A 13193-nucleotide genomic window follows, 5' to 3' on the forward strand; every position below is an offset into this window, starting at 1 on the left:
CTTTTTGGCATTGTTTTTAGTATGTTTTTAGTATGTTCTAGTTAGTTTTTAGTATATTTTTATTAGTTTTAAGTTAAAATTTACTTTTCTGGACTTTACTATGAGTTTGTGTGTTTTTCTGTGATTTCAGGTATTTTCTGGCTAAAATTAAGGGACTTGAGCAAAAATCTGATTTAGAGACTAAAAAGGACTGCAGATGCTGTTGGATTCTGACCTCCCTGCACTCGAAGTGGATTTTCTGGAGCTACAGAAGCCCAATTGACGCGCTCTCAACGGCGTTGGAAAGTAGACATCCTGGGCTTTCCAGCAATGTATAATAGTCCATACTTTTCCCAAGATTTGATGGCCCAAACCGGCGTTCCAAATCAGCTCAAGAATGCCCGGCGTTAAACGCCGGAACTAGCACAAGAATGGGAGTTAAACGCCCAAATTGGCACAAAAGCTGGCGTTTAACTCCAAGAAGAGTCTCTACACGAAATTGCTTCAATGCTCAGCCCAAGCACACACCAAGTAGGCCCGGAAGTGGATTTTTATGTCATTTACTCATCTCTGTAAATCCTAGGCTACTAATTCTCTATAAGTAGGACCTTTTACTATTGTATTTTCATCTTGAGATCCTTTGATCATCTTTAGATCTTTGAATCTTTTGATCACGTTTGGGGGCTGGCCTCACGACCAATGTGATGATCTGTGACACTCATCATCATTCTCACCTATGAACGTGTGACTGACAACCACCTCCGTTCTACCTTAGATTGGGTGGATATCTCTTGGATTCTTTAACCGGAATCTTCGTGGTATAAGCTAGAACTGATGGCGGCATTCAAGAGAATCCGGAAGGTCTAAACCTTGTCTGTGGTATTCTGAGTAGGATTCAATGATTGAATGACTGTGACGAGCTTCAAACTCCTGAAGACTGGGCGTTAGTGACAGACGCAAAAGAATCACTGGATTCTATTCCAACCTGATTGAGAACCGACAGATGATTAGCCGTGCCGTGACAGGGTGCGTTGAACATTTTCATGAGAGGATGGGAGGTAGCCACTGACAACGGTGAACCCTACATACAGCTTGCCATGGAAAGGAGTAAGAAGGATTGGATGAAGACAGTAGGAAAGCAGAGAGACGGAAGGGACCAAGCATCTCCATACGCTTATCTGAAATTCCCACCAATGAATTACATAAGTATCTCTATCTTTATCTTTATGTTTTATTCATCATTCATAACCATTTGAGTTTGCCTGACTAAGATTTACAAGGTGACTATAGCTTGCTTCATACCAACAATCTCTGTGGGATCGACCCTTACTCGCGTAAGGTTTATTACTTGGACGACCCAGTACACTTGCTGGTTAGTTGTGCGAAGTTGTGTTTATGCCATGGCATTGAACACCAAGTTTTTGGATTCATCACCGGGGATTATTTGAGTTGTAGTGATCACAATTTCGTGCACCAGTAACCCTAGACGAAGAAGCAGTAGGCAGGGTCTTCGATGGGGTTCGAAAAAGTCGGTTCACTAACGATGAGCCAGCGAAGAAATCAGAAGAATGAGGTAGAAAAAGAGGCTGTGGACATTAAAGCTATTTTTGGGGGAAGGTTTTGCGAGTGGGTCGCTGGAAAAATCTAACGCTTCACCTACAGGAACGGTTGGAGGAGCAGTGAGGTAGAAGAGGAAGTTGTGGACATTACAGGGGTATTAGGGGAAGGTTTTTTGAGTGGGTCGTTGGAAAAATCACACCCATCACCTACAGGAAGGATAGAGAGAAGTAGTGAACACAAGGTTAGAAGAAGTAGTGAGGTTGAAGAAGAAGAAGTTCCTTCGAACTGTATTTTGAGAGGTAGAAGAAGAAGAAGCTGTAGACATTGAAATGGTATTTGGGAAAGGTTTTGATTTGTATGGTATTTGGAGAGGGATTTGTAAAATCAATTATTTGTATATTGTACCCATTTATATTACAGTATAAATACTTAGTGTGGTATAATGTAAATAATATAAAATACAATGTAGTATGAAAGCATTTAATGAATCAATTAATGAAAGTTTGAAATTTTTTTTTTATCAATGGCTAAGATGATGACACATGTGAAATGGTAACTTACCCACAAAATTGCCATGGGTTTGGAAGAAATCACCTTAATATTATTGTCATTTTCAAATTTAATATAGTATGCATGTGTATAATATTCTCTAGGCAATTTTAAAGTTTAAATAATGAAATATTTATATTTTGGGTCGCTCTACCGTACAAATTTAAGTTCTATACATATGTATAGAGATTCATGTATGTTTGATAAATTTATTGTCTCTTCTATACGATGTGTCAGTCTGTCTCCGTTTAACAATAAAAAAAGCGCGTTAGGAGCCTCGTTTAGCAACAAAAACACGTTAGGAGCCTGGTTTGGACCAAGTCGCAGCTGGAAAATTGGACGGGGTCTGTTCTAGTTGGGTCTGTATTGAGCCGAAATGTGTGTTGGGCCAAATGGGTTGTTTGGTGATTATAGCAAATAGGTTTGTTTTCTGTTATTGAGCTTCATGAGTAAGGTATTTTACAAGAGGCAACTTGCCTGCGGTTTGAACGAGCATGGATTGGGGGTGAATTTCGGGTCTGGTCATCATAAGTTATTTGGGAAATTTAATGGGACGAAACTGAGTGAGGGAAATCAAGAAGAATTGGGTGGTTAATAAAGTGGTCTTTGAGATTGATGCCGTGCATCAAAATCATCCCTGAGATTGAAAAAATTATACCATATTAGTCCCTGACCCGTTAATGACGCGCTGATGTGGTTTGATGATGTGTCGGTCAGTGACACGTGGCATGCTGACGTGGATAGTTATGCTGCATGTCACAATGTTATTTGTCTATATGTCATCATTACATATGTACCAAGTTAGTCTCTTATTTTGCATCAAATGACTCATTTTAGTCCCTAAAATTGAATGTCGTGTACCAAATTAGTCCATTAATAAGTTTGTTCTTTTTTTTGTAAATTTAAAATTTTCAATATTTTTTGATACACTAATTTTAATTATATTTTTTATATTATATAATTGTTCATAATAATTTTTTTAATTAATAATTTTAATTTGTATCATTAGAGCACATATTAGCTAAATCTAAAATTTTATTATTGTCTTTTGTATTTATTTGTATCTGTTTTAAGACTATTCAAGCCATAATTACAATAAGTGTTTATATTAATTAATAGTGTAATATATGAAAAAGCCGCCTAGCTAAGTTATAGATAAAATTAATTATTATAATTGACAGTATAAATCTATCTTATTAATTTAGTGAGAAGTCAATTATACGAAGAATCGAACATTTTTTAAACGGATGGGAATAATAAATTTATATTAGTTAACAAGTGTCTTATCAAGTATTCTTAAAATATTTATTAAGGTGTTAAATATTAAAAAAATTGTATTAAGAAATATTATTATACTCTTAACTTACATTCTTTACTAAATCAATATCAATATCTTATATAATTCTTTTAATAAAATATTATAGAAAATAAATTGTATAATTAAAACTAAATTTTTTAAAATATTTTATAAAAATACTTGTATTTAAATAACTTGTGAAAAGATTAAATTAAAATTAGTGTATTCAAAGATATTAAAAATGTTGAATTTATAAAAAAAAAACAAACAAACAAACTGATGAAGGGGCTAATTTAGTGCACATTTAATTTTAGAGACTAAAATGAGTCATTTAATGCAAAATAAAGGACCAATTTGGTACATATGTAATAATGACATAGTGGATAACATAGTGGATAATCCGACACGTGGCAAAATAGCATTTTGACATGTGGCATAACCATTCACATCAGCATGCTACGTGTCGTTGACCGATACATCATCATACCGTTACACATGTCACTAAAGGTCCACGTCAGCACATCATTAACGAAAAATGGGTCACGGATTAATATGATGCAATTTTTTCAATCTAAGAGATGTAATTGGTGTAATTAGAATCTCAAGAACGATTTTGGTGTACGGCGTCAATTTCAAAGACCACTGTAGTGATTTAGTCGAAGAGGGTGATAGGTTGGTGAGAACCGTAAATATCGAAAAGAACATACTGCCGCTAAAAATAAGCTCAAGGATTCCTGGAAGGGTGTTTCGAGGGCTCATTGCTTTTGCCATGGGATTCATTACAACGGTGGGACTTTACGAATGACCGACGGTGCATTGTTTAGTTTGGGATTGTTATGGAATGAACAAATATGTACTAATATTATAATATTTACTAATATTCTTTTTTCTAATAAATACTTAAAGAATTTAACGAGTTATATCGGAAAATAGACGAAAGACTGTTATGTCTGATAGAGAAAAATGTTGAGAATTGATCCGTATTAATTTTTTTTTGAGACTAAAATGTCCGCTTTAAAATTTTGGAGACTAATTTGGGTAATTACTCCACCAAAAAATAAATTGTAAACTGATTTGTTTGATAGAATAAAATTTTGGAGATATTTTTGTGTATTAATTTGCTTTCAAATGCATTATTCATGAATCTAACCTTGATTTTGTCTCATCATTACATCTTCTACTCTTTCGTAACTTCTACTGAATCAAAAACGTTCTCCTTCCTCCAAACCGATCTGGATAGCTCTTTAAAGTTTTCGTTACAAATTCGGAATATCCTAATGACCAACTCCTTTCTGATTTTACATTCTATGCATCACCAATACTATATCCACATCTACACTACTTAAACTGACCATTTCTATTGCCTTCTTTTAATTAGCAGTAATAGTCAGAAGTCAACCAAACCTACACCAGAATACCTCACACTAGTCTTATTCGGCATTCAATAATTATAGCCCCAACCGACAGACCCAAAAAAATTAGATTTCGAGGCAAAAATAACATACAAAAATAATAAAAAATGTTAATGTCAGTATATTCACATACTTGAATCTTAAACTATATTATTTAGTCAAGTTTTTAATAAATAAATAGAATCAACATATCTAAATTGCATCTAAATTGTATTAACTTTGAAATATTTTTATATCTCAACATTTTGTCGATATTGCATGAGTTATATATTTATTATTAACACTGTAATGCCTATTCAGGTATTTAATATTCGTTAAATTATATTTTTATTCATTATTTTTTTAAATGATACAAAAATAATTTATAAGGAATATATCACAAAATAATTAGTTACTGCTAAGTAAAGTAAATTTTGAGTGTTGACCAAACTTTTTCTCCTTCCTAAATCTTATTCTAATCTATATTTTTTTTGACATATATATTCTTTAATTTTTTTCTTTTTTTTTTGTTCATTTGGATCATACATTTTTAAATTATTTATTCTTACATTACGCTTTTAAACCATCCCTTTAAATCATAATACCCCACGGCCCATTCATCCAAGGCCCCATATGAAATTCATTCTATCAAGGTTCAATCCTTGCAAAAACATGTGCAACTCCATCTTTTCAAATGGAGCCATCACCATTTTAGTATGAGCACATCGGCTCCGTAAAATCTTTTTCAGACACCGTTCTGCATATCATTAAAAACTACTCCCTCTTGCATTGCATATGGACACCTGTTAATATCGGGTTACTCCAATAAAAATATCTGTATTATAACATCTGTATACTATAATTTTTCTTATATTTTATATTGTATAAATGAAATTTTTTTTCAATTAATATTTTAAAGATATTCTTTAAAGAACTAAAAATATATTGTTTAAGGAATTTTTTTTAATATATGTATACATCAAATTCTTTATATATTGTTTACTTGTGAAGAAAAATAAAATCCTAAATAAAAATAAATAAACATAAATAACTTAAGGTTTAACTAATAAATAATTAAAAGACTTTTTATATAAAATATATAATATTTAACTTTTCAGAAATTAATATAACTAGAAGTAATTGTTGATGGAGTGGCAATATGCACTCTAATTGCGGGTATCTAATCCGACTCCATCCGGTCGGGTAGGGTTGTCAACCCGATCTGCAGCGAATATGGTAGAGTGCGGGTAGAGTTTTAGTGCAGGTCGGGTAGTGTGCGGGTTGAATCTTAACCCTACCCGACCAAGTATAAAAATATGTTTCAAATGAATGTTGAACCAAAGACCTCTCACTAAGTGCAAAAGATCCTTAACCACTAAAAGAAAATTATTAATTAATGTCATAATTAAAAAGTGAACTATATTAATATTTTTTTTTACATAAAAGTCATTTCTATTTTAAATTATCATCAAATTATATAATAATGTTACATTTTTTTCGTAACCCGCAGGTATGGTCGGGTACCCACGGATTAAAAACGAAGAGAGATAGAATTGAGTTTATATAAAAATCTCAACTTACGGATAAGATCAGGATAGTTCCAAATCCTACCTTACCTTATCCATTCCCACTTTTTTTTTCTATAAGTCACCAAAAAAAGGTTGTTACTAGATACAAAAGTGATTGTTTAATCCAACCCAACTATGTTTTTCTTTTTAGCTAACCCTTCTTTCACAGCTCTGAAAAATAAATGGAGTTTCTCAAAATCTGCGGCCCAATTCAAAGATCTTGAAATTCCTTTTAGAAAAACTGAAATCTTATAACAAAAACGAAGGGAAACTGTAATCTTTGTGAGCTCATCCTTTTTTTAAAGGATAAGTAGGTAAGTACCATAAAATTGTATTATTGGAAGTTAGAGTTCCCGACCAAAACTAAAAAAAAAAATTAAAGAAGTTCTAGAATTTTTTTATTGCCATAATTTTTATTAGTTAGAATTGTAAAGATAGTTCTACTCTATATTTCTTATATAAGAATAAGAATGTCGTCTTCTAATAAACGAAAGCATTAATATATGATGGCACATGTTGGTTTATATATTATGTGGCGACATGGAACCACCAATATTCATTTTCAATGGACCTATTCTTTTCACTTGTCCCTATCATCACTCACCACCAAACATTATTTTCTCGTCTCCACTTCATTTCATCCCCACTTACAAGTATTCACAATTCAATCTCTTCTTTCCTAATAACACGAAACATAGTTAATTCTATTTATTTTTGTACTACCTACCATAGGTACTGCATTATAACTAGTTTCTTTACATTGACTATTTAATTATTTTTTTAAATTTTATTGCACTTTGTTTCGATGATTCGCCTATGCTAGCTGTACATATAAGTATCTCTTAGTGTAAGAATATATAATTGTTTGAAGCAACCGATATTCTTCCTTTTCTACCTACTAGAATATAAAATTCTATCTAATAGTGATCATAACTTATTAATTATAGAAATCAAAAGACTACATTGTTGTCTACATTAAAAATATTATTATCATAATGATTTGTAATAAACGGGTAAGAAGAGAATGAAAATAGTTGCAATCTTAACAATTATAATTTCTTCTTAAAAATAAAAAATAATTTAAATAAATTATCAAACCCCATTGCTCGGGTAAACTCTAGTTGTATTAGTTTCAGTAAATTTCAGAAAAGGAATATATATATATATATAATTCAATTTAGATTTCAGATTTAACTAATATATATTTTAAGGAGACACGGTAAAATTATAATTAGTAAAAGTTTTTAAATTACTTAGTATATTAAATACATAATAAATACATTAAAAAATTAATTTTAATATTAATATGCTTTCCAATTTTTTTTTTAAATGTTAGTAATCTTAATATGTGGAAAAGACAAAAGTTAGTTAATTAAACTTGTTTAATTTACCTGGGAAATAAAGCAGTGACATATTAGTTAGCACAATTTCCCGTATTTAATGTTTTAATATTAAGGACCGTTTGGAAATTTTAGAAGTAATTTTTTTTTAATTTTTGACTTATGAAAAGTAATAGTATTAATGTCTGGTGTAATTTTTAAAATCAAATTACACTTTTTTAAGAAGTTATTTAGGAGTTTATAGAGAAGTTAAAAAAAATACTTCTCTCATAATATTTTTACTTTTCATCATATTTCTATAAAATAAACACTTTTAGAATTAAAAATTCAAATATAAAATAATTTATTTATAAGTTATTTTTAATAGAGTCATTTATTATTTAAATTATTTTATTAAAATGAGCTTAATTAAGTTGGTTACTCAAACCGAGCCTAAACCATTGAATCTTCTTAATTAAAAGTTCTAAATATACTTAGGGTGTGCATGGTCCATGGATGTGTGATATTTTAAATTGAAGTGAATTTCAAATATACAGGAAATTAAATATTGCAATTACTTTCCCTTTCAATATTTTTATTGAGGTAATTATGCTAATTATATTTAAAATTATTTTGTTTGAACAAATAGTTAAATTACCTTATTCATAAACTATCTAGTTAAGTTTATCTTTTATTTTAAAATGATCTTATCATGTATTAATTTTAAATATTAAGTAATGCATATAATTAAATACATTTTGAAGTAAGGTAAAGAGAAGAGAAAAGTGAAATTCATTCATTATAAATAGAAAATGAAATCCTCTAGTTTTAGTAGTTGAACTTCCTTTCAAAATTCTTTTAAATTTGAAAATGCTTCTAATTAAATATTTAAATTCAATATTTCGTCCTTACAAATTTTAACTTCTCTCAAAAAAAAAAAAAAACTCCTTGACATACATCATCCAAACACATTCTTAGAGTTTGGCTTCAGATACATATTAAATTTATTATTAGTTAAATCTTTTATTTTAACAAATACATAATAAATATTAAAAATTATTTTTATATTTTTATAAAAAATTCAATAAATAATTTTAACATATACCCTAAAAAGTAAAAATATATTTTAGCTAAATCCATATACTTATGATGGTCGTAAATATGATTTAGCGAAATCAATGGAGCCATAATTTTGTTTAATTTATTTCTTGTGTACAATCATTGACAGATACACTACTCTATAGTCTATATTACAATCTCATATTGAAGTAAATTAAATAAAGCAGGAGACAAATGAAGAGGTGCCTCTTCTCTATCATGAATATATAAAACTTAATTTCTTGCAAATTAGAGAAAATAAAGAGAGAAAATATTCGATTTGATTCTTAAAGTTAAATTCGAATTTCAATTTAGTTTTTGAAGTTTTAATTACCTCAAACTAAATATTTTTTCAAAATGATAATATCATATTATAAAAAAAATATTTGATTCAATACAATTTGTAAATGTCATATTATATAAAAAATTATTTTTAATTAAAAAAAGTAGATCAGCAATAATGCCGATTTTTGTTGTCAATAATTTTTTTTAAGGACAAAAAACGGCAAAGTCGATTTGTCAACTCCCATTCTGATGGTTATTACAAATCCAAGGACATGTATTTAGATTTTAATTATTACATATACATATTAAAATTAGTTATTAAAATTAATTATTAATATAAAATATATATTAAAATATAAATATATATTAAAAATAAATTAAATCACATATATATTTATATACAAAAATATTTATAATTGATTTTAATGATTCATTTTAATATACAAATAATATTTTTAATTTAGACTGCATCTACCACATTTTAATATTTAAATTAATTTGTGATTTCTTTATTATTTATGTTATTTTTTATAACATTAATGAAAAACTAGAAAAATCTCAAAGATGCTGTGATAAGAATAGGACGTGGATGTCCATTTCTATGAAAAATTTAATTAATAAAATATGAAAAGTTGTATTTGTTTGCCTATAAAAATACGAACGAGACAAATGAAATAGACCCTCAGTAATAAAAGTTAATATTTTCTCTCTCTCTTTCCTATATAAAGCATTTCCTTATTTTCTTTATTCATATACTACTAATATAATATTAATATATTATCTTTATAGTAGTATAATAGTATTGGTAAACACTAATAATAGTGTTTTCTATTTATACTTTTATTTTATTACTTTTCCTTATTTATTTTACAACACGTTATCAGCACGAGACTCTGATCAAATTTTTAGAAAGACTCAAGTAATAAATTTTCATTATGTCGAAGCTTTCTCATCTTGAATTCAATGCTCTTGATATATCTAAAAACAATTATTTATCATGGATATTAGATGCTGAAATCCATCTTGATTCAATGGATCTTGAAGATACCATTAAGGCCGAAAATAATGCATCCCAGAAAGATAAAGCCAAAGTCATTATTTTTCTTCATCGTCATCTTGACGAGGGATTGAAAAATGAATATCTCACATTAAAAGATCCTGCAGATCTTTGAAAAGACCTTGAAGAAAGGTATAATCATCAGAAAACGGTGATACTTCCTCAAGCCCGGTATGAATGGACGCACTTGCATTTACAAGATTTTAAATCCATAAATGAATATAATTCTGCAATGTTTCGTATTACCTCACGAATGAAATTATGTGGGGAAAAGATAACTGATCATGATATGTTGGAGAAAACTTTCTCAACCTTCCATGCCTCGAATGTGCTCCTGCAGCAGCAGTATCGAGAAAAATGGTTTAAAAAATATTTTGAATTAATTTCTTACCTTCTTGTTGTTGAACGCAATAATGAATTACTTTTAAAAAACCATGAAGCGCGTCCAGCTGGCACCGCCCCATTTCCTGAAGTAAATGCGGCAAATCATTACCCCAGGAGAGGTAAATGGCAAGGTTTTAATAATAAGAAAAATTATGGAAGGAAAAATAATTATATTCAAAAGAGAGGATCTCACAAGAAGTGGGATAAAGAAAGAAATATCGAACATAATAAATCAACAGAGGATAAGTGTTTCCGTTGTGGTGGAAAGGGCCATTGGTCACGTACCCCAAGGCACCTAGTCGATCTTTATCAGGCACCTTTGAAAAAGGACGACAAGGAAAAAGAGTCGAATTTCGTTTCAAATGATACTGAAAATTCCACCACTCATTATGATGTATCTGATTTCTTTGAGGATCCTGAAGGAAATATTGGTCATTTGATCAATGATAGAATAGTTTAATGTGTGAGATTGTTAAGCATTCATGCAAATAAATAATATTGTTAAGTTTTATTTTCTATGTATTTAAGTTTCAAATATGATGTATATAAATAATGAAATATTAATGTTTATGAATTTTGAAATCCTTAAATATGTCATGTTTTAAAATAAAATTTTAGTATATGACATTATTTTATGTACAATATTTCTTGGAAAAATAATTCTGATCAAGTATTCAATCTAGCTGTGCATACTACTCATTTTATTATTATTTGTCTTTGAAGAGAATGGCAAGGATATGTAATGAAGATGTATGCCTTGCGAATAGTGCAAGTTCGCACACTATTCTCAAAAGTGATATATATTTTACCCATCTTGTGCCAAAAGAAGAATGTGTTAATACTATTATTGCCTCAGGCAATGTGATTGAAGGCTCCGGAAGAGCTATAATTTTGTTTTCCGGAGGAACAAAATTCATAATAAATAATACACTGTTGTCTACCAAGTCTCAAAGAAACTTGTTGAGTTTTAAAGATATTCGCCGAAATGGATATCATATTGAGACTATGAATGAGAAAAATCATGAGTATTTATGTATCACAACTCATGATTCAAATAAGAAAGTTATATTAGAAAAATTACCCTCACTTTCATCTGGGTTATATTATACCAAGATTAGTGTAATTGAATCATATGCCTTTGTAAACCAGAAGTTTACTAGCCCAAATGATTTCATAACTTGGCACGGCCGATTGGGTCATCCGGGAACAACCATGATGAGGAGAATTATTGAAAATTCTCATGAACATTCACTAAAGAACCAAAAGATTCTTAAAACTAGTGAATTTTGTTGTGCTGCATGTTCTCATGGAAAGTTAATTTTAAGGCCATCACCAGTAAAGATTAGACTTGAGTCTCCTGAATTCCTAGAAAAGATTCAAGGTGATATATGTGGACCTATTCATCCACCATGTGGATCTTTTAGATATTTTATGGTCCTAATAGACGCATCTTCAAGATGGTCACATGTGTGCTTATTATCTTCTCGCAACCTGGTGTTTGCGAGATTGTTGGCTCAAATTATTCTATTAAAAGCACAATTTTCAGAAAATCCAATCAAAGCAATTCGTCTTGATAATGCTGGTGAATTTACTTCCCAAACTTTTGATGCATATTGTATGGCTAATGGAATAAGTGTTGAACATCTAGTAGCTTATGTTCACACACAAAATGGGTTAGCAGAATCGCTTGTTAAACGCCTCGAATTAATTGCTAGACCCTTACTTATGAGAACAAATCTCCCAACCTCGGTTTGGGGCATGCTATATTACATGCCGCAGCACTTATTCGTTTGAGGCCAACGAGTTACCATCAGTTCTCTCCTATGCAATTAGCTTTTGGCCAGCAGCCAAATATTTTCCATTTAAGAATATTTGGGTGTGCGGTATATGTTCCCATTGCACCACCTAATCGCACCAAAATGGGATCCCAAAGAAAATTGGGGATATATGTTGGATATGATTCTTCCTCTATAGTGAGGTACCTTGAGATACAAACTGGAGATGTATTTAAAGCCCGGTTTGCGGATTGTCATTTTGATGAATCAAAATTTCCAACATTAGGGGGAGAGAATAAGTTTTCTGAAAAGGAGCTTAACTGGAATGCATCATCATTAATGCATTTAGATCCTCGATCAGGGCAATGTGAACTTGAAGTTCAAAAGATTATACATTTGCAAAGAATAGCAAATGATTTTCCTGATGCATTTTCTGATACAAAGAGGATAACTAAATCATATATACCAGCGGAAAATGTCCCAATTCGAATTGATGTCCTAGTAGGACAAGTAGCCACTGAAGCAAATTCACGCCAGAAGCGTGGCATGCCTGTCGGTTCCAAAGACAAAAATCCTCGAAAGAGAAAAGAGGTAAATAATATTCTTGTTGAAAAAGACATAGTAGAGACACCTGCAGTTGTCCAAAATTCTGATATAACGCTAGAAGACGTTCAGGTACCTGAAAATTGTGAAAATGACGAGATCTCGATAAATTATGTCTTTACAGGAGAGAAATGGGACCGAAATAAGACAATTGTCAATGAAATATTTGCATATAATGTGGCATTAGATATCATGCATGAAAGTAAGGATCTTGAGCCAAGATCAGTCGAAGAATGTTGACAAAGGAATGATTGGCCAAAATGGAAAGAAGCTATGAAGGCCGAGTTAGACTCACTTGCTAAACGTGAAGTCTTTGGACCTGTAGTCC

Source organism: Arachis duranensis, chromosome 3 (assembly GCF_000817695.3).
Source record: "Arachis duranensis cultivar V14167 chromosome 3, aradu.V14167.gnm2.J7QH, whole genome shotgun sequence".
Taxonomy (NCBI): Eukaryota; Viridiplantae; Streptophyta; class Magnoliopsida; order Fabales; family Fabaceae; genus Arachis; species Arachis duranensis.